Source organism: Equus quagga, chromosome 2 (genome assembly GCF_021613505.1).
Source record: "Equus quagga isolate Etosha38 chromosome 2, UCLA_HA_Equagga_1.0, whole genome shotgun sequence".
NCBI classification, from domain to species: Eukaryota; Metazoa; Chordata; class Mammalia; order Perissodactyla; family Equidae; genus Equus; species Equus quagga.
The window spans coordinates 138,801,407-138,827,961 of NC_060268.1; positions in this window are offsets into that span (position 1 = coordinate 138,801,407).

Sequence of the window (26,555 nt, forward strand, 5' to 3'; positions counted from 1 at the left end):
TGCTATGTTGCTGCTTTATTTGATAGACTTTAACTAGCTAGATTCTTGATATTCCTTCAACACTTCTTATGACACCAGGTGGCATATCCAAAGTAATAAATGTGATGAGATAAAAGAGCTGACAGAAAAAAACAGAATAAAGTCTTTCTCAAAATTGAGAATCTTGTGACGAGAGAGGCAGATGCAGTTGCTCTACCCCAGGGCAACCTCAGACTGTAGCTGTCAAGCCTACCTCCCATCATTTGTTAGCAATTCCCCTGTCTTGGTGGCTGGCAGTGGAATTTGATGGATCTATGATCAAGTGTATCTTTGCCTGATCTTGATATTGCAAGGCTTGATAAGAGAGGTTAGTGAGAAGTGCAACATTTAGACAGGTAGATAAGGCTCTGTTGGGGAGAAAACTCTGCTGAACTTCCAGATAGAGATCAGCTTCCCACATCTGTGCTCATCATCATTATCACATGCCTCAAGGGATATATCCCAGTGATAATGAACTGTTCCAATTTTTGGGATCAGAGAATCTTGGAATTTAAGTGCTGGAGAATATCTTAGAGGTTATTTTATTTGATAGAGAAGAAAATTAAGATGCAAATGTCAAAGATAATCCTCTATCACCACACAGTTGAATAGAGGCAGAACTAGAACCAGTTTACACCTTCAGTGGCGTGGGTAGCCTTTCCTTTAAGAGTCAATCTCAATTTATAAAGATTTAATCGAGCAGGGGTTGTAAACGGAGAGCCGTTGGGACTGAATTCCATCTTTAACATCAGGACATGCAATTATTCATCTGGTTTTGTTACTCCTAGCTTTGATAAGAACAATTCCATCCATCTATTTTGGACACATGTCTGAAAATGTAGTCCCAGATTTTTCCCTTTGTCTTATTTTATTTTATGCCTTACTGACAATTTTAGAGGAATTATAAGAATAGTTTAAAATAAGTCATCATGGAGTCCAGTCCAAGATGGCAACATAGGAGTTGCCTGAATTTCTGTCCTCACATGGGTGTACCAAATATGTAGCTGAACATGGAGCAATTCCCTCTGAGAGAGGTCCAGAAACTAGAGGAGTGACATAGGAGCAACTAAATATATGAAGTAAGTATTAACAGATCTGAAGAGAAAAATAAATAGCAATATGATAATAGTAGAGGATTTCAATACCCACATTCAAAAATGGATAGATCATAAAGACAGAAAATCAATAAGGAAACATTGGACTTAAACTACACGTTAGATCAAATGCACCCAACAGACATATACAGAACATTCCTTCCAAGAGCAGCAGAATAAACATTCTCCTCAAGCACACCTGGAACATTCTTCAGGATAGATAATATATTAGGCCAAAAAACAACTCTTAATAACTTTAAGAAGATTGAAATTATATTAAGTATCTTTTCTAACTACAATTGTTTGAAACTAGAAATCAATTACAAGAGAAAAACTGGAAATTTCACAAATATCTGGGGGTTAAACAACCTTACTGAACAACCAATGGTTCAGAGAAGAAATCAAAAGGGAAATCAAAAAATCTCTTGAGACAAAGGAAAATGGAAACACAAAATATCCAAACTTATGGGATGCAGCAAAAGCATTTCTAAGAGAGTCTATAGCAATAAACACCTACATTAAGAAAAAGGAAAGATCTCAAATAAACAACCTAACTTTACATCTCACGAAAATAGAAAAAGAAGGACAAACTAACCCTAGTGTTAGTAAAAAGAAGGAAATAACAAAGATCAGAGTGGAAATAAATAAAATAGAGACTAGAAAGATAATAGAATAGATCAATGAAACTAAAAGCTTGCTTTTAAAATGATTAATAAAATTGACAAATCTTTTTCTAGATTAACAAGAAAAGAGAGAATACTCAAATAAATTCAGAATGAAAGAGAAGATATTACAACCAATGCTACAGAAATAATAAGGATCATAAAAACTACTATGAACAAGTATATGTCAACAAGTTAGATAACCTAAAAGAAATGGGTAAATACCTAGAAACATACAACCTACCAAAGCTGAATCAAGGAAGAAATAAAAAACTTGAACAGATTGATAAAGAATAAGGTGATTAGAGTGTAATCAAAACCTCCAAACAAAGGAAACCCCAGAAACAGATGACTTCACAGGTGAATCTGCAAACATTTAAAGAACAATTAACACCAGTCCTTCTCAAACTCTTCCAAAAAACGGAAGAGGAGAGAACAATCCTCTTCTACAAGGCAGTATTACCCTCATACCAAAGGCAGACAAAGATACTACTAGAAAATAAAACTACAGGTCAATATCTTTAATGAATACAGATGCAAAAATCCTCAACAAAATATTTGCAAACTGAATTCAACACTACTTTAAAGGGATCATATACCATGATCAAGTGGGATTTATTCCTTGGATGCAAGGTTGGTTCAACGTCTGCAAATCAATCCATGTAATATACATTAACAAAATGAAGGATAAAACCTATATGGTCATCAAAATAGATGCAGAAAAGTCATTTGACAAAATTTAACATTCTTTCATGATTAAAAACTATCAAAAATTGGACATAGAAAGAATATAACTCAATGTAATATAGGCCATATATGACAAACCCTCAACTAAAATCTTACTCAACTGTGAAAAGCTGAAATCTTTTACTCTAAGATCAGAAACAAAACAAGAATCCCCACTCTTACCACTTTTATTCAATATGGTACTGAGAGTTCTTTCCAGAGTAATTAAGCAAGAAAAAGAAATAAAAGGCATCCAAATTTGAAAGGAAGAAGCAAAATTTTCTCTGTTTGCAGACAACATATTATTATACATAGAAAACCCTAAAGACTCCACCAAAAATCTGTTAGAATAAACAAATTCAGTAAACTTGTAGGACACAAAATAAATATACCAATCTAGTTGCATTTTTATACACCAACAATGAACTATTAGAAAGGGAAACTTAAAAAAAGTCATTTACAATAGCATCAAAAGCAATACAATACTTAGAAGTAAATTTGACCAAAAAGTAGAAAGATCTGTACACTGAAAACTGTAAATCATTGATGAAAGAAACTGAAGAAGACACTAATAGATGGAAAGATATTCTGTGTTCATGCATTGGAAGAATTAATATTGTAAAATGTTCATATTACTCAATCAATCTATAGATTCAATGGAATCCCTATCAAAATTCCAATAGCATTTTCACAAAATGGAAAAAATGATCCTAAAATTTTTATGAAACCATGAAAGACCACAAACCGTCAAAGCAATCTTGAAAAAGAAGAACAAAGTTAGAGGCATCACATTTCCTGATTTCAAACTGTATTACAAATAATCAAAATAGTATGGTACTGGCATAAAAACAACACATAGATCAATGGAATACAATAGAGAGCCCAGAAATAAACCCATGCATATATAGTCAATAAGGTTTCAAGAAAGAAGTCAAGAGTATACAATGGGGAAAGGATAGTCTCTTCAATCAATGATGTTGGGAAAACTGGCCAGCCACATGCAAAAGAATGAAACTGGACCCCTATTTTATACCACACACAGAAATCAACTAAAAATGAATTAAAGACTTGAACATAAGACCTAAAACCATAAAACTCCTAGAAGAAAACATAAAGAAAAAGCTGCTTAACATTGATCTTGGCAGTAATCTTTCCGATTTGACTCCAAAAAACACAGGCAACAAAACTAAAAGCAAACAATAACGCTACACCAAGCTAAAAAGCTTCTGCACAGCAAAGAAAACCATCAACAAAATGAAAAAGCAACCTGTGGAAAGGAAGAAAATATTTACAAACCACATATCTGATAATGAGTCAATATTTAAATATAAAATGAATTCATACAACTCAATAGCAAAAAAACACATAACCCAATAAAAAATGAGTAAAGGACACAAATGGACATTTTCCCAAAAAAGACCTAGAGATGGCCAACAGGTACATGAAAAGATGCTCAGCACCACTAATCATCAGATAAATGCAAATCAAAACCACAATGCAATATCACCTCACACCTCTTAGGATGTCTGTTATCATAAAGTCAAGAGATAAATGCTGATGAGGATGTGGAGAAAAAGGAATCGTTGTACACTGTTGGTGGGAATGTAATCTAAAACAGCTAGTATGAAAAACAGTGTAGAGGTTCCTCAAGAAATTAAAAATAGAACAACCATTTGATAAAGCAACCCATTTCAAGATATAGTTCCAAAGGAAATGAAATCTTTATCTGAAGGACTTATCTGTAACCACATGTTCATTGCAGCATTATTCACAATAGCCAAGGTGTGCAAACACCTAATTGTCTGTCAAAGGATGAATGAATAATGAAAATGTGATATATATATGTGTGTGTGTATATGCATATATATACGTGTGTGTGTGTATATATAAATATATATAATGGAATATTATTCAGCCTTATAAAAGAAGGAACTTCTGCCATTTGCAGCAATGTAGATGAACCTGGAGGGCATTTTGCTAAGTGAAATACGCCGGACAGAGAAAGACCAATACTGCATGGTATTACGTGTAGGTGGAATCTAAAAAAAGGTCAAACTCATAGAAACAGAGATTAGAATGGTGGTTGCCATAGCTGGGAGAGTGAGGGGACTAGGGAGAGGTTGGTAAAAGGGTACAAACTCAGTTATAAGATGAATAAAGCCTGATGACCTAATGTATAACATGATGACTCTAGTTAGTATTACTGTGTTGTGTAATTCAAATTTACTAGTAGAGTGGAACGTAAGCATTTAGGGATCATTGCGTAGGAAATTCTGCTAGCCCAATTTTTTGCCTGTCAACTGTGAGAAATGAGATAAATAATTACATCAGTGTGATTTGTCCAAACTCTGAATGAGAACTCTTTACCCTCTAGGCCAGGATTCCTATCTACCAATACAAATTTCCTAGAAGATTTTTTTTTCAAATATGTTGTGTAGAAAAACATGACTTGTGTATCTTTTGATGATTCGTGTTCACTCTGATTTGTCAGAACCATTGTGTACCTTCATGATGTAACGTCACATACAACCCAAATGGGGCTTTCATTTATGATTTTTTGTATTTGTTTCTTTAACTCATATTTGCAGCCACCAATAATGGTATTTTGTCTTGCTTTTATGTGTTTACATATGATTTGTATTTGAAATTGTAGGGTAGGGTTAGGTAAATTAATTGCAAAAATCACATTCTTATGAAAGAGATGAATAGCCAGCATTAAAAAAGAGACCTGAAATTGGACTTGACAGAAAGAAAAGCTAGAGGACATCAGCAACTGAGACCATGGCTGGAGTATACAAATAAGTACCCAAAAATGTGTGCTTACTGGGTGATCACCTAGGCTACTTACTATCATATTCCTTTTCATTTAATTATGTCTTATTTATTCTGTAAATAATAATCTATTAAAGTAATATGCAAAGTAATATGCAAATATGCAATAGTCACTAGTTTTGTCTTAAGCAATAACAGTAAAAATTACTCATGAATGTCATTACTAACATTAATTCATGCTAATAGCTATTTCTTAGACACCTACTTCGATGAACCAAACACTGTGCTAAATACATTACATTGGTAGAATCGCCCCCAAATTCCTGAGAATCGATGAGGTGCAATATTTAAGGACAACAGATACTATTTTCCCTCTGACTCCATGTGATCTACAATTTTTACATTGATGCTTAAGATTTTACTATCAAAATTAAAGGTTTTTTCCTCAAAGCTTTTAAGAAGAAAAATACGAACTTTTGCAAAATTTGCCCTTTTCTACCTCATAAATATTGACAGTCTAGGAGCTGGATGCCAAGTAGTGATGAAGATGTATAAAGCACACTGAGGTACTTTGAGAAACCTGAAGATAAATGTACCCACTATACAATTTCATTTCTAGCTGCTCGACAAGCTGCTGTCCTGCTGAGGAGAATCTGGCTTATTATCATAAGCAAAGCCAGGTGTGGAGGAGTATGTGTTCTCCCCGCCAAATGATAGCCCAGCTTGTGCTGCACAAATGGGAGCCCCCTCAGCTGAGCATGACTGTTGGCACGTTGGATACACATCATCTCTGTTTTATATTCAACTCTGCCCATTTGTATAGTATCTAGGGAAATGCTTACTTGCCAATCACACACACAATAGCAAATACTTGTTCCCAGTAGCAATTTATAAAAATAATTCAGATGAGAGACTACTTTCAGAATTGTTAATGAAGTCAGATACAGAAGAAGTCGGCTTTTCTTTTCCCAACACTCACATTCTTTTTACAATGCCAGAAAGCTTTCCCTAAAAATTCCTGTGCCTAAGTAAATGCTGCAAAATGGAGGTAACTGTATAAAATCAACTCTAAGTATTAGCATACTGTGGTATTGGTCTTTAGGCTCCCCTTTATTTTCACATATTTTCTATGTTTTATAACTTTGAAAAATGAACTCCAGTCAACAAATATTGAGCCAAAATACTATTACAGAAATGTGATTTTTTTTCTTTTTCATGTTCTTCAGCCTTCTATCCTTTTTCATATCACTTCCTAATTCTAGAATTTCATTAAACTAAACTCCCTAAGTGGTAGTTCTGTGTGCAGAATTTCTTACCTCCTTCTCTTCAAGTATTCTGCTTCTTACATTCTAGTGCAAATTTTGAAAACAACTAATAAATAAAATATAGCTGCAAAAGTGCTGTGAATAAAAATATAGCAGGGAAGGGGAAAAGGGAATGCAAGTGTAGGAAGGGGGTTAGCATGGGAGGGGGTGTGGATCAGCTGAATACTTAAATAGGGGCTCCAAAATTTTTGTTGTCCTGTAAAATTAGAGTTACCTCATACTGAGATGTAGAAGAATGGTGCGGACTGGAGATCTGGGCCTTATATCAAGAGTTCAATTTTGGAAGTATTAGGTTTGAGATGTCAATAGAAATTCAGGTGGAGTGGATAAGTAGGCAGTGGCATTCATAAGTCTAGAGATCAGGGATGAGGTCTAGACTGGAAATATAAATTTTGAATGCTTCTGGATGTGGATCTTATTTGTGGCCCATTAGAGCAGATATGATAGAAAAGGAGTGATCATAGAAATAAAAGCAGAAAGCCTAAGAGGACTCCAACATTTAAAGATAGGCGAGATGAGAAAAACTCAATGACGAGAATGTGATGTTGTGGTTAATAAAGGAGATAGTAGGGGAGATGTTGTGGTGGGTGCTAATGGACCATCTCTTCTGAAGGCTTTTATTTGTCCAGTGAAAACAGTCTCATCAACTTTTTACCATTTATGTATGTTTTATTTTACAAAAAATAAAATATTATGCAGGGGGATAGACATTTTATCAAATGAGACTGAGAATTGAAAAGATGTACTAGAGGTTTGAAAGAGAGGGAAAGGTCTGAAGATGTTGTCTAGGAGAGTTAAGAATCATCGAGTTATGGAGATCTAGTAGGAATGCCAGTCGGGGCTCAGGGCCTGACTGAGGTTCATGATAGTGAATTTAATATTACTCCTGTTGGCTATGTTCTGCTGTACTGGTGTAGGCCCATAGTAGGGTAAGAATTGAATTTAACCAGAATTATGGTTTTGACCAAGAAAAGAATATGATTAAAAATGGGCCCTCAGGGGTAGCCATGGCCAAATGATTTGCTGTAGCCAAAGAATTGAGAGCCATATGCTGACTTCTGGGCTGAAGCACTTAGAAAAGTAATTCACATGGTTCTCCATACTCTTTTTCCTTGATGCCACAAAACCTGAAGTGTCATGTTGAAACGGACTTTCTACAAGATGAAGTGGCCTAGAATATTGATCTACTACATGGAGAAAGCTTCCCTGGAGAAGTTAGATTGATGGAGGATTTATGAGAACAGGAAATACCCTGTTGTGTTAAACCACTGAGATTTTGGTGACCTTGTTATCATAGCATAATCTAGTGTATCCTGCATGATAAAAGGTATGATTAGGGGAATAAATGGCTAAGGTCTGATGAAGGACATCATCAGAAAGACCAAGATGTAGAAGTATAATCTATGAAGATTTAAAACAATAAGAATTATGAGGGAGTAAGTGATGGAGAAAGTGACATTGAGCCAGGAGATGAAATTATCAAACAATAGGGGAAAGGAAAGGCACTGAAGGTATGTAAATGACTGCAAAAAGCAGGGATAATTTTAATGATAACCTGAGAACATGGAGAATGGGGGGATTTAGGAAAGAGGGAAGAGGGAAGTTCTGGAAGTAGTTATAAAAAGCAAAAAGAGGTAATCATTTAACAAAATTAAATATACAGGATGTACTCATTAAATAATTGTGATTCTTCTAAATGGATACACCTGCTGAAACATGTAATCTTTATCAGGTCCACACCAAATGGCAACTTTTAAAATGGGTCAGTCTTGGATTTCAGACATCAGAATATACTTCTGAAGTAAGCAGTTTCCCATGTTGGAATCTCCAAAAAATAAAAGACTATTTGAACTGAAATTATGTGTTCACACAATTTACGAACTTTGACCTCCACTAATGCAGCTTGAATGTTTTTCTTTTTAATTAATTCACAGTTGAGATATTTACCTTTGCTATAAATATGTTGGTTTCTTCTGTTATTTGGAAAGAAAAATACCACCTCTGTACCTTTCACTCAATTTTACTGTGAGGTTAAAACTACTCTAAAAAATAAAATATACTTAAAAAAATACAGTCTGCCTAATTCCATTAACATGATTTATATTCATTACATTTTTTCTCTCAAAAATCATAAGTCATATATTTGACGAAGTGAATCTGTTACTGAGCAAGGGCTCGCCACCTGATGTAGATAGAAGGTAATACTATGGCACTGGCTTTTGAGAAAACAAAGAGCTTTATTGCGAGGTCAACATGCAAGGGGGCAGGAGGCAAAACTCCCAAATCTCTCCCCCCTAACCAAGGTTCAGGGTGAAATTTAAGGAGTTAGTGGCTGCTAAGCTGCAGCTGGGCCCATGTAAGCTAATTGGCTAGTCTCAAATCAGGCCATATATGGTAATCATGCTACTTGGGCTACTGGAAACCAGATTTTCCTTAAGGCCAGGGTCCCCCTGGGGCTATGGCTCCACCTGGCACATGTGTAGCGTTGTCTCTGTTATTGAGCAAGTCTTGATTAATCAACAACCTGTTTTAAGGATGCAAAACTAGTTTAAGCTGGTCAATGTTTTATGTGATGTTTCAAATCTTTTGTCCTTTATACATAATGACCAATAATGCTTGTTTTTTACTATTGTTATTATTTGGCAAAATTTTCTGTGTTTCCTGACATTGCTTACTACTTTGTAGAATTTAGGAACATGAAGGAGTAAGACAATCCATACCACATTAGCATCTCCAATATTTTAACGCAGATGATTTGGGGTAAATATTAAAGTGGCAATTATGTTACAAAGGATAGAGGGAATAAAGGACCTCTTGTCTTTAATGATATTTTTTGAATGTCCCTAAAAACCCACTATCCTTTTACTGTGAATAAAAATAAGAAATTGCTGGCTGTATAAGCTACTTCTGTAAAAAAAATTGTGTACATTTGACTTCACCAATGACCATGACACGTGATTGAAATAATAAAAAACTTTCATCATGGATTCTGATTAAAAAACAGTTAAAGTTATTTGAGATATTAAAGTTTTTAGAAATATAATTAGTATAAGCAATTCCATTTTGCTTTTAGAAATATCATTTTCTCTTATTTAGTCATACAATTATTTCTTTTGCCTTTAGCTATTAATATTAGCATAAATAGATGCATGCTAGCTTAAGCTTGATCTTCATCCTTTTCTTTAAGAAATGAATAGGAAGGCCATAATTATAAAATACTAATTCAGATTATATAAAATATCTAGGACTTACCTATTTCCTTCATGAGGTAAATTTTTAAATCTATCCAGATCTCTTTCTTCCCAATTCACTTTCCCGTACAATTACTTTTTACTAGAATAATTTTGGTTACAACTTTGGTTATTAGCCCAATGTCTTAATGTGCCATTTCCAGGAAAATGGAAGCTGTATGTTCAAGAGCTCTCTGTTGGCTCCACCTCTACCCCAGAGTCCTAACCTGCCTTGATCCATTATTTATAATATGCTCTTTAACGTATGTCAAGGTTTTTAAACAAAATGATGATATTTGTCCTATCAATAAGAATGAGGGTGGAACATTTTGTAATTATTTTGCTATCAAGTATTGTTAGGTTTTGCCTGGTCCTCAGCTCTGTAATGCAAAAAAGAAAGCTCATTTATTATAAGGAATTTCTGGGTGTTTACTCTGTGCCATGCTCTATTCTTAACAATTTACATCTGATCTGATCTTCAGGAAAAGTTTTTCAGATAGATTAATTACCCATTTTTACCGAAACATAAAGTATAAGTAATATGCTCTGCTTTTGCTCTCACAGGTAAGGTATGCCATAGTTAGGACTCAGTCACAAAGTATGCCTGGTTTCAAAGTCCACCTCCTAGCCACTAACCACTTTTGCCAAAGTGTCAAACCACATGACATGCATCTTCTTTAAATACAGATTCCTGGGCCCTGGTCCAGATCTAATGAATCAGACTCCAGAGGGTGAGTATGAATTTGGGCCTGGAGTCTAAATTTTTACAAAGTCCTCCAAGTAATTATTCTGTACTTGAAATTTGAGAGTGATTACACTAACTCTCCCCCCTTAACTACCCCAACAATGGGTAGTCTGGTCCCTCTTTCAGCTTCCATCCTATCTTGCTTCTAGGAGGTATTCTCACCTAACCTAAGGGAAGTGAAAAGCTCTGACTTAAAGGAATTGGCATCAAGACAGTACTGAGTCAGCCATGATGTGTGCCTTCTGCTAAGTGAACTTTGGCACTGTCTCCTTGCCTCAAAAACTTCAGAAATTGAGCCACTATAAAATTCTTATAGGCTCACCTCTTTCACCGGGCTAGACCAGAGCTTTTCTCTTTTCAGTCACACAGTTATGATGATATATTAAGTGTATTTTGGCCTGTTTACTGGCAGATGCCTTTTCATCATGCTCTGCCCATCTTTGGGTAAGTTCTATTACCTGTTCTTGGTAACTGAAGCCATCAGCATTTATTATTTTGCTGGACTTAGACTTCTTACCACCACATGCAGCTGAGCCTGAGGCCATCTCACCTGCCCCGCTCCAAGATAACCCAGTTTTCCAGGTGGCTCCAGTGACCTGGATCTCGATGATCTGTATCCTTAGATATGTCAGGTGTCATTTGTTAAAACAGAACACAGCAAAACTACTATATATTATTAAGGGTATATAACAACAACAAAAATTCAACAGGTGAATCATAGAGGCAATGTTTTCTCTGGCTCCAGACCCAGTATACTATGAAGAATTCTAACTTACTCATTTACTATACAGGTAAACAAAATTTTTTGATGTACCCTCACATAGGACAAAAATTGTACATTCTTACTACCTGCTTTAAATTTTCAAAGTACTTTGCCTGAAAAATTCCACAATTATATCTATGTACATTATTACATCTTTTTCCTAAAATCACCATTGCAATCTCATTAAAAGACTTTTGGCAGAAAAACAAGCATTGTTTTTTTCCCTCTGGACTTGATTTAAAAAAATATGTATCATCTAAACTGAGATGATTTAAAAGTGGAAGTATAATGGGGAAATTTTATTTTTAAACCTTACAAAATAAATACTTTCTACTGTTCACATTTGCTGTTTCCTAATTTATCAGTATCATTTATATGAATCTTTTGTTAAGATTTTTCACAACTTTGTTGAAATACAATTAACTACACACTTTTTTTTTTGAGGGAGATTAGCCATGAATGAACATTTGCTGCCAATCCTCCTCTTTTTGCTGAGGAAGACTGGCCCTGAGCTAACATCCATGCCCATCTTCCTCCACTTTATACGTGGGATGCCTGCCACAGCATTGCTTGCCCAGCGGTACCATGTCCACACCTGGGATCCGAACTGGTGAACCCTGGGCTGCCAAAGCAGAACGTGCAAACTTAACAGCTGCGCCACCGGGCCGGCCCCAAACTACACATATTTAAAGTCTATAATTGGATTAGTTTTCACATATGTATATACCCATGAAACCATCGTCAGTATCAAGATGATGAACATTCATTAGTATAAAATATTTCATGTTCCTTTGTAATCTCTCTCTCTCCCCTATTCCCAGGCAACTACTGATGTGATTTCTGTCACCATAGGTTTGTTTGCATTTTCTAGGATTTTATATATTTGGAATCTTATAATATATAGTTTTTGTTTGGCTTCTTTCACTTAAGTTAGTCAGTTTGAGATATACCATATTGTTGTGTGTCGTCTTTGTTCATTTCATTATTTTATTTTTAATTCATTGTGTAGACATACCATACTTTTTTTATTGTCACTTGTTAGTGGACACTGGGTTGTTTCTAGTTTTTAGCTATTATGAACAAAGAGGCTGTGACCTTTCTTGTAAAATTCTTGTGTGTACACGTGCTTTCATTTCTCAAGGGTAAATCTCCGTAAGTGTACATATTGGATCCTATGGAAGTACTGGGGACTGTTGAAGAAATTGACAAATTGCTTTGCAAAATGCTTCTACCATTTTTTGTCCCACAAGAGTGTAAGAGAATTCCAGTTGTTCCTTAACACTTGGTAGTCTTGTGAATTTTAGACATTCTTATAGGGGTTTTATGGTATGTCATTGTAGTTTTAATTAGTATTTAGTTAATTTGCCGCTAATAATGTTGTATATCTTTTCATGTGCATCTTGCCATTCATATATCTTACTTGGTAAAGTGCCAGCTCAAATCATTTGCCCACTAAAAACAATTAGTTGTTTGTCTCCTTCATTTTGTGAGTCTTTATATATTGTGGACAGAAGTTCTTTATTAAATATACGATCTGAAAATAATTTATTCCATTCTGTTGCTTGTTTTGTTTAATTCTTTTAAGTGTCTTTTGAAGAGCAGAAATTCATGACCTTGATGCATTCTAATTGCCCTGTTGTTTCTTTTTGTGCCCCATGCATTTGGAGCTGTAAATAAGAAATCTTCGCATAACCCAAAGTCACAAATATTCTCTCTAATCTGACTGGTGGAAAAGGAACTAATTTTAGCCCTGTGTGACTCTGTTGATATTCCCTCTACTCTTTTCTGGTGGTTCTTTGGAGTCCAGTAGTCTCTTCACACATATTGTTCGGTACTCGTCCAAAGACATGAGAGGAACTATTTTTCCCATCTCTAGAGCTGGTATCTCTCCCTGTACAGTTCTCTCCTCTCCTGGGTTCTACACTGTGTACCTTAGCCTCCCTGGACTTCTAGTTCCATCCCCTCATTTCAGGAGGATTCTTGGGCTGAGTGTTCCTTGTCCCTGAGCCCCAGCCTAGAAACTATCTCAAGACAGTAGGTTAAGGCATTCATAAGGCTCACTTCATTATTTTTTCCCTCCTCAGGGATCTCTGCCTTACATTGTCTGATGCACAATGTCTAATAACAATTGTTTCATATATTTGTCTAGTTTTTTAATTTGTTTCAGGTGAAAGGGAAATTCCTATCCCTGTTTCTCTACCTTGGCCATAAGTGAAAGACCCAATGGTATCAATCTGATGTTCATTTAATTTCCTCTCCTTTCATCATCTGTTGTCTATTATATAGTCTTTTTGCTTTCTCATTCTTACTCCTGTTATGTAGGTTTATTCATTGGCATCATTAATATTGATTATACAATTATTAATAGAATTGATTGAATATATTACTAAATCTCCATAAATCAGCTAAATAGTTTACTTCTTTTTTTTTTAGTATATTTTTTTGTAGGGCACTTGGTGGGTTTTTTTTAGGTATGCCCTCTTTTTTTTCTTTGGTGGGGAAGATTGGCCCTGAGCTAACATCTGTTGCCAAACTTCCTCTTTTTTTTTTTTTTCCCTCCCTAAGGCCCCAGTACATAGTTGTGTATCCTAATTGTAGGTCATTCTAGTTCTTCTATGTGGGATGCTGTGTGCGATGTGAGTGGTGTGTAAGTCCACGCCCAGGATCCAAACTGGCGAGCCCCAGGCTGCAAAAGTGGAGCATGGAAACTTAACCACTCAGCCATGGGGCAACCCCTACATAGCTTATTTCTAATGATCATTCAGAATGCATGAATCCCATACTTTGTTGGGGGACAATTCTCCATGGGTTCGTTGTGTTTCTGTATGTCTTGTGAGCAGAAGAACTAACTTATTTCTTATCTTTTTAAGGATGTTTGCATAGAGACTTATGTTTGAAAGACAGAGATGATATTGTGTTTTAGAGCAGAGGATATATTTTCTTGTAGTCTTGGGAGATAGAGATAGTGTCCAGAGCAAAGGGTAAGCATTTTACTGCCAATTATAAAACATACAGATTTTCTAACTTCAGTGTTCCACTATGGCAGTGAAACCCACTCTGTATGTACCTGTCATCTGGTTCTTACCATGTTGCCCTATGGGAATTCGAGCCTAGAGAACCAGCACAAGAAAACATTACTCTGACTACATCTATTTCTAGGAGTATTAAAGTCCTTTGTCTCTGACCAAGGAGTCTTATGTCTGCTGCCAACATTCACGACACTGTCGCAGACTAAATTCTTGTTTCAAAGCAGGACAGAATCTCTGTCTCTCTACACTTTTGACAATCATTGGAAATAATTTGTGAGCTTAGGTTTAATGAAATTATTAATTGGGATAAATTTCTATAGGCTTTACATCATTATTAATGTGTGACAGCTATGTAAAAAGGATGTTTTAAGTCACATTGATGTAATATGACATATTATTCTAGCGTTTCTTGAAAATGAGTAAATGGGATGAATGGAACATTTTGGCACACTATCCTGACTGTATAGTAAAATTTAACATCAATGTATAGAAAGAAATGCACTTAACCACTAAGAAAATCCTGAGGAAGTTTTTTCTGCTTGCTTTACCAATCTGTCCAGTACATGTCAAAACATAGGAAGGGGCGGGAAGAAACAGCCTCTTGGATGGAGAAGAGACTGTTTCTTTTCTTCTTCAGTTCTCTCCAGTAGTCCCTTTTTCTGAGTAAGTGAGCAATGTGAACTATAACGAGACGGCAGAACTCAGCGTGTTTACGTATCCATGTCTGAGAAGTTCTAACTACTTTGTTTAAACAACCCAGCTCCCAAGTAAATCACATTTATTCTTAGGTGGTTTATAACATATAAGGCCAAGTGAAATCAACGTCAATGTGAAAGACAGACAAACAAAGGTAACTTACCTAAGAAAGTTTTGTGTTTCTTTGGGCACATCGTTTAACCTTTGTGTGCTTCTGCATCCTCGTCTGTAACAGGCAAAGTCATAGTGGTTACTTCATAGGATTGTTGTAAGAATTAAATGAGTTAATATGTGTAAATCAGAATATAACCTTATACTTAGAAAGTGATATTATTCTGTAACTCATCCTTGATTCTCTTTATAAAGGAATAGACATATTGTCAAAAGTGTTGAACAATAATATAAAGAAGTGAAGGAAGGAAGGTGTATTATTTTCTTATGGCTGCAGTAACAAAATGCCACAAACTGGGTGGTTTAGAATGACAGAAATTTATACTATAACTACCAATTTTAAATAACCAAATGTGTCAGATATTGTGATAAATCTTTGAGTGACAAATCTTTAGTTTAAAACAGCCTATTGAATTAATAGTATTGTTGTCAATGTAGAGATGAGGAAAATAAGACTTTCATATGTCAAATAACTTTCCATAGCTGATAAGCTTCTATTTAACATTATGGTAGAAAATTGTTCAAGCAGCAGAGAACCATCAAAGTCATCCATGGTTCTTGGTGAAGTCCATATACAGCATGAGCCCATAAGATTGCAGGGCATATGGGACCCAGAATCCAGCTACCCATAGAATTAGTCTGAAAAAAGATTTGAAGAACATGAGGACTCCAACTAATTGTGGTAAGGTTATAAGCAGGAGTTCTGTCTTACTGGGAGTTAGAGTGTTAAACACAAAAACTGAGTCTATATAGTAGTAATGCTAACTGTATAATGTAAATGTACTAAATGAGCAGAACTATGTTATATACTTTGTATTCACACTGTCTAATCTTGACAAATTACTTATTCTAAGTCAAACACATTACTGACTATCTCAACCTGGATTCAGACCCAGGTCTACCTAACTTCCAAGAATACTTAATTTCCTTATACGTTATTGATTTACTTGTAAGGAACAAAATAGCAGTGAGGCATAAGGATAACCATAGCCCCAAATGTTCAGATACTTAGGTACTGGTTGACAGTGGTTTCAGCTGGTGATGTGGCTTATCTAATGGAAGATTAGGGCTACTCGGTATCTCAGGAGTTGAGGGGAAAGTGGTCTGTTGAAGTAAACAATTTAAATAGAGAAGTGACCACTCAGTCAGTAAGTAAACAAACAAATAAATTCTGATATAGTCAGATAGTCTTTTCAATTGTAAATTGTTAAATCCAGAGTTTATAAGGTTATATGGATATGTTACAGTTTTATTTCTCAACCCTTTTTGTCTCTCACAGCCAGACTAAAACTCTTCTTTCAACCAGCATCCTAATGATAGATTTTAGTGTGTGGAAAGAACAGACCTTAATTAGAATCCTGAGTTCATTTTTAGATTTGACTAGTTAGGTTGGACAAGACTCAAACTCTCTGAGACATAGTTATTTTATCATTTAAATGACAATAGTTATCAATGCCTACATCATAAACTTGTTGAAAGGACGCAAAGGCTAATACTAAAAATAATACCAATCCCTTGTTTTTGATCATTCATATACATGATGATATTGTACTTCCAGTTGTTGGCAAGTAAGGATGAATGGAAAGTCAACTATTGATCAGGTTTAATGTGACAGGGATATTTTGGATTAAGGCTCGCTTTGCAACACTGATTAGCATCACTAGCTGCCATGGTAAGTAACAGCTAGAATGAAAGCACTGTCTACAGAAGAGATGGTAGGGAAATAATGCATCCCTGCTCGTTTTCATTCGTTCACATCCCTCTTATTATGTCTTTGGTCTGAGAACTAAGGGTCTTACCAAGTTGCAAATAACAAATTACTAGTCCAAAAAAGAAGGAGAATATGGCAGTCATACAAATTGACAGAAGCTGGGTTTTTATTAATTTATTTACATACATTTTCTAAGTATTTAGTAAATTGTGTCATATATAATTTTATCTCCTTGATCAGACTGCAAGATTTTCAAGGTTAGAATCATTCCCTACTACTATTTAATAATTCCCTCTGAAATTATCATAATTTGGTACACAGAGAAAATTTTGTAAGCAGATATTGGAGTGTTGAGGGTGTTGATAATGCACAAACACTCTTCTAAACACTTTCCAATCTACCTTATTTTGGAAGTACAATTATATTCCCATTTTTACATAAGGAAACTGAGAGTTAGAGAAGTTAATTAACATATTGTGTTATAAGCCAGGGAGTACTGAAATCAGAATTTGAACCTATGTCCATTTACTCTAAAAGCCATTGTATTAACCACTATGTTATGAATCTTTAATCACTATACTTAATAAATATATGGTAATTGTTAGTTGACACATTACCAAGTATTTTTTAGACTTACTTTTGGCTCCTGTGGAAGACTGAAAATACTGTTTTAGATCATCATAATTTAAATATGACACATACCTATCAGATTATCTTACACTGAATTTCTTTTAAGCGTGTTGTATCTTTAGGGATTTATTTAAAATAAATAAATCCTTAGACTCCTTGGCACTCCTTTTCCGCAAATGGTCCATTTGACAATTTTCAGTCTGTGAAACAGTATTAAGTTTATTCCCCAAGAACATCAAGGATCTATTATAATGTACTTTACATTGAAAATTTTAAATTTTTATAAGTAATATACAAAGATTTTACTTTCACTTATATAGAAAATTCACTACTGCTGATTAAGTCATTATCCAAGAATGGAAGACTCTCAATAAATATACTATACTATAGTCATTTATTTATAGCGATCTCTATCTTTTTTTTTTTTTAAATTTCAATGACTATATTCCAGGACCAATGAAAAATTGTGAGTTGTGTGCTAGAGGAGTCAGCTGAAACTAAAATTAATGGCATACACATGTACAGACATATACAAACATACGCATATGAAGATATACATAAATAAATCCATAATAAATATTCTGAAACAATTTTACAACTGAAACTGATTTGATCTTTCCTTTCTAAAAGTGTATGATATACGTCTGTGAAAACGAGAAGAAATCTGGTGTCCAGATGCACGTTTCCCATTGTTAAATGTAAAACCTCCCCTTGACAGCTGGTGAGTGCAAATGAGTTTAGGAAGCAGATGATGGCAATAAGTTAACTCAGTACGGAAACCCTCATCACAGCCAGCTAACTCTAACTGTTCCTATCAGACTCCACCACCCACTGGGCTTCCAAACATGACAGAAAACTTCCTTCAAGAAGTTTCATTTTTACTGAATTCAAACTAAATGCCATGCAAACATCTAATACTTCTCATAGTGATATAATTAGAGCTGCCAGATAACTTTGTGGAATTTAGTTCTGAAAGGAAGCCTACACTCTTCCTCAAATTCTGCAGGCTATTCTTTGATAATAGCATTTACTTATATCATACAGAATACACTTTGATTCAATTTTCTCTGAACTTTTCCTTTTTTGAGAGGGTGAAGAATAGACTATGGGTGTGTGTCTAGGTATGTATTCTAACATGTACTACAAATGGAGCTCCTTGGGCATTGTGGGACCGCCAGAGGCTCACTGTGTTTCTTCTTTGTTCAGACTTAGAAGGAAGTATGATATGGAGGGTCGAGCACAAATCTACATTCTATACTGGAAGCTTATTGTCTCGCACACTGCCCTTTAACCATTAACTTCACTCCTATTTTATGCCACCACTCCCATCTATAAATTAAAGAGTGTTATATCATCTATAAAATGAGGATATTGGACCTGTTGGCACCTAGTTCAAACAAGTAAAAAGTCACCCCAAATTATGTGTTCCATTCTAGTTCAAACAAGAAACAAGTAATGAGTCAAATTAAATGTAGGTATCTTCAGGGCAAGGACAAGTTCCTGTACTTTCTAAAGTACCCCAGGACTGGGTAGCAAGCTCTACATATGCTCTTGGGCAGTTCATTCATACTTGTTGGCCTATTAATGCAGTCTAATCCTGGAGACACAGTGGATAAATAGACAGGGCAACAAAAAGTCTACCTGTCATTTTCTTTGCTATTTTACATCTTCAACAAACTAAACTTAACTCTCTAAAATTACAAGCTTTCACTTGAAAAAATGTTAAATTAGATAAAAAGATTAAGAGACATAGTGATCATTTGAAAATAATTTTAAGTTATAACAAAGGAGAGTACAGGTATCCACATATTTGAAAACCTCTCTGACTCTAGTTGCCCACAAAATGATTTTGCACAATAGAAGGGGTTCAATAAATTTTTGGTGGTTTGATTTTTTTATTTAATTAGCTGATGATGGCAATTATGTAATGAAGTAAGTTACTGAAGCAAACTTGCACCCTAGAAGATTACATAATCTACATGTAGAAAGCTATTTGAATGTTTGGATTTAGGCTTCATATGAAAAAATCAAGTGATCATACTTATCTTGCCTTTTGTAGACTCTGTTTGTGTCCCCTGATTTTGTATCATCCTGTGTGCAGCACAGCCAAGGGGACAGAACATTTGAAAATACAAGAAGAATTATGTTAGCTGTAAAATAGCTGCAAACTTTCCTGCATAGCTTTGATGCACGAAATTATCATTCTTCCAGCCTACTAAAAGCTAGGAACAAAACAGAACAAGTATAAAAAATACCTATAGGGATAACAGAATACAGCAATATAGGAAATACACCATTTCTAAACAGTGTGTAAGCTGGTACTTTCAATAGAAACTCTTGGAATGGTTTAGTATAATCATAAACACACGAAGCATGTTAAATGAATTAAATATGTCGTATAGTAAGATAAATCTGAATGGAGGTGTTTAGTAAGTATAGATCTGGCTCTGAGTTGTACCCTGAACAAAGATTTCTTACTGAGCACTGAATGTATTAAGAATTGAAAACAGGAAAAGAACCTCATATATGCCATTTTTTTAGTTCTAAAGAATGAGAATTGATCTTTATAATGATTGCCCAGATGACTACAAAATCCCAAAGTGCCTTAAGAAATTTACAAAGAGAAGTAAACTAGACTTAGTAGTTTCATTTCTAAGTTGTGTATTTTATTGACTGCCAATATTTTGATGACTATCAAATCATGAAGAATGTTTAAAGATGCAAACATTTCTTATTGATCACCTTCTCTGCACAAAACAATGTGCCATGTAATTTGGAGAAAAAGATGAATGCTTTCTCTTCCATGTTGCACATAAATTCTTAGTGGGGCTAAGTAAACATGCAACTATTTTATATGTTTACATGATAGTGATAATTTGAAATATTATTACTTTTAAATAAGATTGGAATTTTGGACATTAAAAAATCTCATTTTTAAGTCATGAAAGAGAATTTGACATGATCTTCTTAAACAGAGATTTAATGAGGTCTCAAAGAAATCAAAAGTAATCTTCACTTGCTCCCTATTGCTTTCAGAATTAATTATAGATTTTCCCGCTTGTTTCTAAAAGCATTTTATATCCTGACCCAGCTTTCTGGCATTATCTCCAAAACTGCCCATGTAAATGCCCAATAAAATAGAATTTAGATTTCTATTCCCTGACCATAATCTTTGCTTTCCTGATAATGCTCTTGCTTATGCCCTAGAATATCATTCACAAACTAAAAATTCTCTCTCTTTCAAGATTTGTCAATGTCCACCACCTTCATGAATCTTACTCTAATATCTTTGTTTCTCTTTCAGAATTGTAATGATGGTTTGCTTTAATCTCTCTTTCAAAGTACCATATGCAAATTGATAACGCTTGGCGTGATATATAGCCCTAGAAAAACACTGGTTTTTCTTTCTCCTCTTTTCTTGACTCTTCAAATATTTGATAAGTGACCACATATTTCAAACTGCTTGGTGGTAGGTATCCTCAAGGGACTCAGGATCCAATGACAGAGAGAGATAAATAAACTGATGTTTATGATGTAGAAGAATAAAGACTATGACAGTGTAAAGGAGGTGAGGAGAAGGAGCAAATAAATTGAATCCAAAAATAGAGCATGAAACACATAATGCCTTCCAAAAACATAAGGAACTAATGTACAACTAGAGAAAAGAATATGTTTGAAGGAATGATGGAAGATAAGTCTAAAGAGAATGGGAGAAGATCGTAAACTGTCGTGTGATAAATATCTTTGAATCTTGTTGTAAAAGCTGTGATTAGCATGGAAAGGTTAAATGCAGAGGATTACATGTGCATTACAGAAAGACCATCATGGCATCAGTGAGAATCATAAATTAGAATGGCTATATTCGAAAAAGGAGTTCAGTTAGAAGCATATTGGAGAAAGTTAGGGAAGAAATGATGAGGGCCTGACTGGAAGGAGGATGGAAAGGATGGGACAGGGATAGAGAAATAAATAGAATGAAAACCCATATATCTGGTTTGGGAAACTGCATTACTCTAATTATGAAGAGAGAGTGAATAAATGTGGACGAGCAAAGATAAAGGGGGAACATATTTTCTGTTGAGACATACTAAGTTGAGGTAGAAATCTTTAGGAAGTAGTTGAATATACAAAAGTGAAACAAAGTTGCTCCATAAACAATGGTTCCCTGAAGGGGAATGAAGGCAGAAATTGAGCTTGTAATTCCAATGACAAGCCGTTCATCCCAGCATGAAGCTGATCTGCTCAAAGGGCGGGGTGCCTTTTTCTATTTCATATTTCCAGAGCTGGAGAACTTTTAAAATTCTCACAAAGTTGACTTATGTAATGGATGGACCTGCTCAGAGAAGTGGCTTCGGAAGATGAAAATTCATAGTTGTTATTTTTCATTGGAGACTCTTTGGGATTATAGTTAAGGGCATAGGTTTTGGAGTGGTCTTTTGTCTAAATCCTTGACTTTCTTTTTTGCTCAAAAGCAGGACAAATTATTTATGTTGCTCATTTATAAAATAAGAACACTTATAAATTAGGAATAACTGATCCTTAACTTACTGTTATGTAGTGAGGAATAAAAGCAAAATGTATATAATGTTCTTACCAGAGACCTGGCACATATAAAAAGCTCTAAGAAATGATAAATAGCATTACCCACTTGATCTTCGTCCTCCTCTTCACCATCATCATAATCTTTCATATCTTGTTGTTATCCACTTATGTCAGGGTGAGATAGGTTGGCAACATGAGCAGCTACACTGTGTCAGTTAGAACTTTTTGGTGTCTTCCAGCAAATAGTTTTGTTTTCCCTCTTTCCTAGAATCTTGTTCTCTCCCCAAAAGGGATTTCCATTATCACATTGTGATGTCCTGTATTTGTTTTGCCCTTCTCTAAGAAACTCGCCATAATATGTCAAATTCTGAAAAACATTTTGAAAATTCCTCTTTAATGTTCTTAATTTTCTGCAGTACAGAAAAAGTTTAGACTATAAAAATTTTCTTAGTTCATATATTTCAAGGGTGCCCTTTAACTTATTTATAAATTCCATTATTTCCCAAATAATTTGTCTAACGTGCCAAACTCATCTTTATATGTATGTCTACCCCACCTCATAACAAATTATTTTACATTTCCAATAATATAAAATTCTGGTATCGCAGAATCACTAATGATAAATACATAAATTGGGATTTATTAAAACTCATGTTACTACAATATACATGTTCAAAATTATACTCAAAATTATGGAAATGTCATGCAATTTACATTACTAAAAACATAATTATCAAATTTGGCTCTTTTTTTTGTGAGGAAGATTTGCCCTGAGCTATTGTCTGCTGCCTATCTTTCTCTTTTTTGCTTTACAAAGATTGTCACTGAGCTAACATCTGTGCCAATCTTCCTCCGTTTTATGTGGGATGCCACCACAGTGTGGCTTGACGAACGGTGTTAGGTCTGCACCTAGAATCTGGACCTGCGAACCCTGGGCTGCCAAAGTTAAGTGTGAACTTAACCACTATGCCACCGGGCCAGCCCCTCATTTGGCTCATTTTTAAGTAAACAAAGAAGGAACCACTTTTATAGAGTTGGTTATAAGATCAATAAGGGCAGGAACTGTCTCAATGATGTTGTTCACCATTGACTTTGTAGAGACGATTACAGTTCCCAATAATTTTTTGAGAGAACAGGTGGATGAATGAGTGGATGGATGGACATAAAACTTATCAAGATCCTGGAACTGAAGAGTCAAATTTCCAAAACTAGTGTTGTCATCTAACTGACTTTTTGATTTTCTTGTGTATGTAAGGTTTTTCAGATAATCAGATGTAAGATAGACATGTTACAATTAATTGAGACTCTATAGATATGAGTTAATGAGTTAGTTTTCTATTGCTGCTTACCAAATTAGCACAAACTTAGCGACTGATAACAATACCCAATTATTAGTTAACAGTTCTGTAGGTCAGAAATCCAGCATGGTGTGTCTGGATTCTCTGTTCTGGGTATCACAAAGCCTAAATCAAGGTTTTGGCCAGGCTGGCCTCATCTCTATAGGCTCTGGAGAAGAATCCTCTGCCAAGCTCATTTAAATTGTTGGCAGAATTCAGCTCCTTGAGGTTCAAGGACTGAAGTTCCCCTTTTCTTGCTGGCTTAGCTGTGGACTCCTTTCAGCTTCTAGAGGCTGCTTTCAGGACACTGCCCTTGGCCCCCTGCATTTCAGCAACAAAGAATGTCTCTCATCTCAAATCCCTCTCATGCTCTGAACCTCTTGAACTTCCTCAGATTTATCCCCATAATGCAATCAGGCAAAAGAGATGAATCATTTCACATAAAGCCAATTTAAATATACCAGTTTTATCAAATTTTTGTCTTAATTTTATCAACTCATACCTCTAATCATAGCTTCCATTAAGACTCTATCAATAAGTTTCATTGTTATAATTCTGTGTAGGGGAAGCATTCCCAGCCAGAAATAACATCCATTCCCAAAAAGACATTCAGCCAAAGTTGACATAACCTTTTCATATCATATTAGTTTAAACACTCAAATCTTTGTAATCTTATTAACTTTAGCAGCCTAACTGTTGACCGCCGGAGTGATTGTTGGTCAGATTTCTCATTGTAATTTCTGCCTCCTCACTTTTTAAAATTGTTTTCAAACTAGGGTGAATAGCATGGGCCTGTTTGAGGCCCCTCTTTTTTCTTTGCTTGTGTATTCGAGCAAATACGGACTTTCTGTAAACCACTGTAGTCAATCCCTACGATTAAGCTGAAGACTCTGAATTACGGTAGGCAAAGGAATAAACTCAGATTTTGTAACCTAGAGAATTTGAAAACAAGATGCATTACATTGTAAGCCATCTATTTAAAGAACCAACATAATAGAAATAAATATAAATTCATTATATTCAGCAATAGGAGTAAATAGTTATTCCTTGACTTAATTCATCATCATCATGTGGACATAAAGAAATATGCTACCTAGCATAGAAGCACAGAGTGTCTAATGGACTTCAACAATTTTTTTTTTCCTTGCTGAGGAAGATTCACCCTGAGCTAACATCTATACCAGTCTTCCTCTCATTTGTATGTAGGTCACTGCCACAGCATGCCCACCAATAAATGGTGTAGGTCCATGCCCAGGAACTAAACCTGGGTAGCTGAAGTAGAGCACACCCAATTTAACCACTAGGCCACAGGGCCAGCCCTTCAACTAGTCTTTTAATTCATCTCTTTCCAAAGATAGAACCCTATATATTTTGAGGAAATTTGAGGATTAAAAAAAAAAATCTTAAATTTTGCTATAAGAATGTGTATACTTTGGAGATATTTTCAAGTAACTAAAATTAGGTGCAGAAGGAATTTTATTGAAAACTGAAGCAATCCAAAATACTTTTGATTTTTCTTATAGACCTAACAGGAAAAAGATATTATCCAAATAACATTTTCTTAGTATAAAAGAATCTATAAGGAGGTAACTTAGTACAGTGAAATAAACATAGCATAGCTAGTTCAGAGTAAATTCCAATAATTAGATGCTGTGTGACTTTTGGCAAATTACCTACCCTCTCTGAACTACAACTTTCTTTTCTATAAAAATATGATATATATTCATGTAACTGTTGGAGAATTAAATGTCATAATATATATAAATGAGCTAGTAAAGTGCTTATATAAAAAGAAAATAAGAATCAGGTGGGGTTTTTTTTGGTGTCAAAAATTGCTTCCATATGACTTCATATAACTATTGAAGTCCATTTCTGTTCCCAAAAGGCACAGAGTAATTTCTCCCATAATTTGAAGACACTCATGTTCTTCAAATCCATTGTTGTATCTTCTAGCCCACAGGCTACACATCTTGAGGTTTTCTTAACATTTGAGTTGTTTTAAGATAGTCAGACCATTAACTCTTTTAGTTACCTTTCTTCAGTTTGTCTAAGAACAGAAGCTAGAAATGAACATCACACTCAAGAGGGAGATTTCACTAATACGAACTGAATGTCTCCCTTTCTTTGTTTATGAGAGAATACTTCCATTAAAAATGGGAAGAGTAATGAAAGGTTTTATCTTTCAGTATGACTCATGTTGAGCTTGTCCACACTAAATCTCTTTCTTTTCAACCATACCACTATTTGTGATATGTTTCAATCTATTTACATCTTATCTGTGTTGCATTTATACTTGCATAATTGACCTGGTCTTCAATACCCATTTCTGTAGAATATTTTTTTCCTAATGATGCTTATTAAATTTCAGATAAAAACAACATCAAGAAAAAAAAAAGAATTAACTGTATGTGACTCTATATAGTGATTATATTCCAGAACAGAATGATAGATATGATGAAATATAATGGTGCTTTCATCTTTACTCAAAAGCTCAAGTATTTCAGACACATGATTTGTTCATAAGGCAACACTGTGGTTGTATGCAACAAAAATTAAAAGTTATTGGATATTTATAGCATTATCTTGTGTGAAAAACTATTACTATGGAAACAGAACCAAAATTATTCCAATAAGGTAATGTTGACTTTTAGTCAGCTCAAGTAAGCTCTTGCGACCAATTATTTTAGAAACACACTGCTGGATAGATTTCCCACTTAGAATCGTTTATTAGGCTTCATAATTAAGATAAATGTATCTCTCATTTGTGATAGCGATGGACATCTAAAATTTAAATTTAACTTATTTCCAGTTATTTCAAAAACAGTCAATGATTTTGATCTACTGTTGCTATTAAAATACATAGTGTTAACTCCACCAGAGGTTAGTATCAATTACTAAGGAACTGATATTACAAAAGGAAAAACTGAGGCCCTACATCTGAGAAATGGGGTAATATTAATGAGTTGATGATGTCTTTTTTTATTGAGATATAATTGACGTATAACACTGTGTAAGTTTAAGGTGTACAAAGTGTTGATTTGATACACTTTTATATTGCAATATGATTATCACTATAGCGTTAGCTAAAAACTCCATGTCACATA